Genomic DNA, 5,030 nt, shown 5'->3' on the forward strand with positions numbered 1-5,030 from the left:
TTTAAGTGTCCAGTGGTCACGTGGTTAAGCTCGCTAAGAGATGATGGCGAGAGATTGGAAAAGATGCCCTGCTGAAGATTCTTAAAATGGTGGCTGAGTCACTTCCTCTAGAGAAGTCTCCCAGAATACACTGGTTCCTAACAACTTTATTAACACATTCTAAGAAATTACAATATGTAACTAATACAAACAGCTAAAGCTACACCAGAAAGGGAACCGTAGGTGGCGCCTGCGCTCTGCATAACTATTTTGGTATAGATTAAGTAAAAACCAACATGTTATTCAAGCACATAAACACAAGTACTAACACCCACGTCCACAAAATCACACTCATTTGTAGCCACAAGTCACACCTCTATTTTTAACATGCCCTGGAACAATTGGTCACAGACATTTGGAACAAGGGGCAGACAATGAAAGTATAAATACAAAATACTCTACCGTGGGCAGCGTGAAAGGCAATGAGACAACCCAACACAAGGCACACTGGTCAAGCGCCAATCCAAAATAGTGTGATTGGAACAGCGTGGAACATGGATAGTCACACTGGCGCAAGCTGGAAAAACATTTTTTGATTGGTGCTTTTTGGTGAGCCTTATGTTGGAGACTGCGCACTGCAATGCCCTATGGTGCTCCACTCCTGGGGGCAAATCCAATCCCACAAAGGGGACTTTCCCCAGGACATAAGGACAAAAGATAAAGACTGCTGCACAAGCGCTGGGATTGACACAATTGTGTCATCGGTGAGCTGGCATCTCAATCCAGGAAGAGAGAAAGATCTCCTCTCACTTCCTGTTGTGTCTACAGTACAGGAAGTGAACAGAAATCTTCCCAATGAGGTCAAGTTTTCTGCATCATTGTACTATGAGCAGAGCCGCCAATACGGGGCACAACCAGCTCTGCTGTACTGGAAGGTTGGGGCCCCATTGGAAATGTCAGGAGTGGGGCTGCATTTCAATTTTAACCACTTAAGGACCGGGTCACGAGAATGGCACTGAGCATATAAACGTACGGGTACGTCTCCTTTCAGACGCGGCATTGTGGGCGCCCGCCGCGAGCTCGGTGAGTGTGACCGAAGTCCGCCGGGAATCCCGTGATCGTCTCACGGAGAGGAAGAACGGTGCAATGCTGATGTAAACAAGCATTTCCCCGTTCTGCCTAGTGACAGGACACTGATCACAGCTCCCTGTAATCGGGAGCAGTGATCACTGTCATGTCAGTGGTAGCCCCTCCCCCCCACAGTTAGAATCACTCCCTAGGACACACTTAACCCCTTGATCGCCCCCTAGTGTTTTACCCCTTCCCTGCCAGTGTCATTTACACAGTAATCAGTGCATTTTTATAGCACTGATTGCTGTATAAATGTAAATGGTCCCAAATTAGTGTCAAAAGTGTCTGATGTGTCCGCCATAATATCGCAGTCATAATAAAAATCGCTGATCGCCGCCATTACTAGTAAAAAAAAAAAATATTAATAAAATTGCCATAAAACTATCCCCTATTTTGTAGATGCTAACTTTTGCGCAAACCAATCAATAAACGCTTATTGCGATTTTTTTTTAACCAAATATATGTAGAATACATATCGGCCTAAACTGAGGAAAAAAAAAGGTTTTTTCTATATAGTTTTTGGGGATATTTATTATAGCAAAAAGTAAAAAATAATGTGTTTTTTTTTCAAAATTGTCGCTCTTTTTTTGTTTATAGCGCCAAAAATAAAAACCACAGAGGTGATCAAATACCACCAAAAGAAAGCTCTATTTGTGGGGAAAAAAGGGACGTCAGTTTTGTTTGGGAACCACGTCCCAAACAAACAAAGGGGCAGCTGACAAAGACATTTGATTCTTTACAAGGGACAGTCCCTCTAAATTAGGGACAATTAGGAGCTAATCATTTCCTCTGATTAAAGCCTGAGAAATCAGGGCACGTCCCAACTGCCTCAAACTGCAACAACTCCCCTTCTCAGATTGTCTCCAATATTCGGCCATATTGGCGAAGCCCCAACAATTAGAATTATGTAGAGCTGGCCTTCAGGAACATGGCCGCCATCACGGAAGCCCCGGACCCTATAGTGTCCTCTGTGAACTCGCTCTCCAGCGCTCTGTCTGTGTCACATGCCAACACACTCTGCAAAGTAACAACAACAACAGCCGCGGCCAATCAGGGCTCTCGTGCGGCCCGTACCCAATTATCTACTCTGTGAAAGGCGCGCTGTCATTGGCCGGTCTCCGTGTCAGTCTGTGAGTGGGCGGGGCGGAGCAGGGAAGTGAGCAGCAGGGAGATCCTGGAATATCCTGGCAGGGCGAGGAGCGGGCAGGTAGGTGGAAAGGACCCGGTGTGAGGTCTATAGGTGATACATGTTCTCCTTTATGTATTAGACAGACTGAGGCTGATCTCCGACATCGCAGGAGGAGAGACCCTCATACATAGAAGGGGGGTCTATCAATGTATGGAGCGGCTGTACATGGCAACCAATCAGGTTCTAGCTTTCGTTTTCAAGGTTTAACTGAAAAAGCTAAAGATAGAAGCTGATTGGTTGCACTCCACACCTGCCCTAGTTTTAATACCCCTTCCTCTTGTGTTGTCTGTTATCATTTATATATATATATATATATATATATATATATACATACATACATACTATGTCATTCTGTACACAGTGCAGGGGTCAGGAGTATGTCATGTAAAAAGCTCGGGGGTCAAGAGTGGATCATGTAAAACGTGCGGGGGTCAGGCGTTTGTCATGTGCAGGGGTCTGGAGGGTCAGCAATGGGTCGTGTGCGGGGGTCATGCACAGGGTGCGGGGGTCATGCACAGGGTGCAGGGGGTCTGGAGGGTCAGGAGTGGGTCATGCAGGGGGTCTGGAGGGTCAGGAGTTGGTCATGCAGAGGGTGTGGGGGTCAGGAGTGGGTCATGCAGGGGGTCTGGAGGGTCAGGAGTGGGTCATGCACAGGGTGTGGGGGTCAGGAGTGGGTCATGCAGGGGGTCTGGAGGGTCAGGAGTGGGTCATGCACAGGGTGCAGGGGGTCTGGAGGGTCAGGAGTGGGTCATGCACAGGGTGTGGGGGTCAGGAGTGGGTCATGCAGGGGGTCTGGAGGGTCAGGAGTGGGTCATGCACAGGGTGCAGGGGGTCTGGAGGGTCAGGAGTGGGTCATGCACAGGGTGTGGGGGTCAGGAGTGGGTCATGCACAGGGTGCAGGGGGTCTGGAGAGTCAGGAGTGGGCCATGCGCAGACTGCGGGGGTCAGGAGTGGGTTATATGCGTGGGTTATGCACAGGGTGCGGGGGTCAGGAGTGGGTCATGTGCGGGGTGCGGGGGTCAGGAGTGGGTCATGTGCGGGGGTCAGGAGTGGGTCATGTGCGGGGTGCGGGGGTCAGGAGTGGGTCATGTGCGGGGTGCGGGGGTCAGGAGTGGGTCATGTGCGGGGTGCGGGGGTCAGGAGTGGGTCATGTGCGGGGGTCAGGAGTGGGTCATGTGCGGGGGTCAGGAGTGGGTCATGTGCGGGGGTCAGGAGTGGGTCATGTGCGGGGTGCGGGGGTCAGGAGTGGGTCATGTGCGGGGGTCAGGAGTGGGTCATGTGCAGGGGTCAGGAGTGGGTCATGTGCAGAGTGCGGGGGTCAGGAGTGGGTTATGTGCGGGGGTCAGGAGGGGGTCATGCGCAGAGTGCAGGGGTCAGGAGTGGGTCATGCGCGGGGGTCAGGAGTGGGTCATGCACAGGGTGCGGGGGTCAGGAGTAGAGGTCGACCGATATGGGTTTTTCTCTGGCCGATGCCGATATTTAGAAATCGCGGTGGCCGATGGCCGATATGTGATGCCGATTTTTTTTTTTTTTTTTTTTTCCCCTTCATCTCATAAAATCTAACAGTTAGACCCCTTTCACACTGGGGCGTTTTTCAGGCGCTTTTGGGCTAAAAAGAGCGCCTGTAAAGTGCCTGTAAAACGCCTCCCCTGCAGTCTCGGTGTGATATCCGGAGTGCTGTCACACTGAGGCGATGCGCTGGCAGGATGTAAAAAAAAGTCCTGCAAATGGCATCTTTGGAGCGGTGTATACCGCTGCTCCACCACTCCTGCCCATTGAAATGAATGCGCACCGCTGCCAAAGCGCCTGCAAAGCGTTTTGGCAGGGGCGCATTTAACCCCTTCCTTGGCTGCTAGCTGGTTTATAAGCGCCCTGCTAGCAGCTGAATAGCGCCGCTAAAATGACGGTAAAGCACCGCTAAAACTAGCAGCGTTTTACCATCAACGCATGCCCGCTCCAGTGTGAAAGCAGCCTTAAAGTGGTGTTCCGGCCAAAATTATACTTTTTAAATAAAATTACCCACATAATACACAAGCTTCTAGTAAAGTTAGTCCGTAAACGAAAGTCTGTTTTGTTAGTTTATAGCAGTAGTTTGTTATTTTATAAACTTACAGCAGGCCGTGGCCATCTTAAGTGTGGGCATCTGAAGCCAGACTGTATTTCTTCCTGGATCTCAATAGTGCAGATCTCGCACATGCTCTGTGCAGCACAAGCAGTGTAATAGGTTTCAGGTCAGGTTTCCATAGCAAAGGCAGTGTCAGAGGAAGTTGCCGCCCCTTCCCAGAAGGCATTGCAAACAGGAAATGATGCGATGAGCCACAGCTAGGGAGGAGGAAGTGAAAAATGAATACAGCAAATATACAGTAGGTGCTGAGAAAATTTTTTTTTAAATATCCAATTTGTTTGCAGTGCAGAGTTTAGTGAGGGATGCTGAAGAGTTGTAAAAGTGGATGGAACTCCACTTTAAGTAATAAGTGATACAAAACATTTTTTACATTTAAACATTAAACAAAACAAACCTCCAATCAGTTCACTCGTATGTATAATTTAGAAAAAAAAAAAAACTATCTTAAATATTAAATACACAAAAACAGGTAATCAAAACTTTTGGACGAAAAAAAATGGGCTAACTTTACTGCTTAGTTTTTTTTTAATTCATTATTGTATTTTTTTTTTTAAATTGTGTTTGAAAGACCGCTGCGCAAATACCGTGTGACACAAAATATTGCAA

At 48.3% G+C, this 5,030-nt stretch overlaps 1 protein-coding gene across 1 annotated transcript in view; it reads left to right on the top strand.

The window, feature by feature from the left end:
• Window positions 1-2,215: 2,215 nt before the first annotated feature.
• Window positions 2,216-5,030, top strand: part of EFR3A (EFR3 homolog A) — a 194,655-nt gene continuing 191,840 nt past the window's right edge. Inside the window, 1 exon segment of the mRNA XM_073632263.1 lies at window positions 2,216-2,317. The gene's annotated coding sequence lies outside the window, so the exon portion shown is untranslated.

This window comes from Aquarana catesbeiana, linkage group LG05, assembly GCF_042186555.1.
Source record: "Aquarana catesbeiana isolate 2022-GZ linkage group LG05, ASM4218655v1, whole genome shotgun sequence".
NCBI lineage: Eukaryota > Metazoa > Chordata > Amphibia > Anura > Ranidae > Aquarana > Aquarana catesbeiana.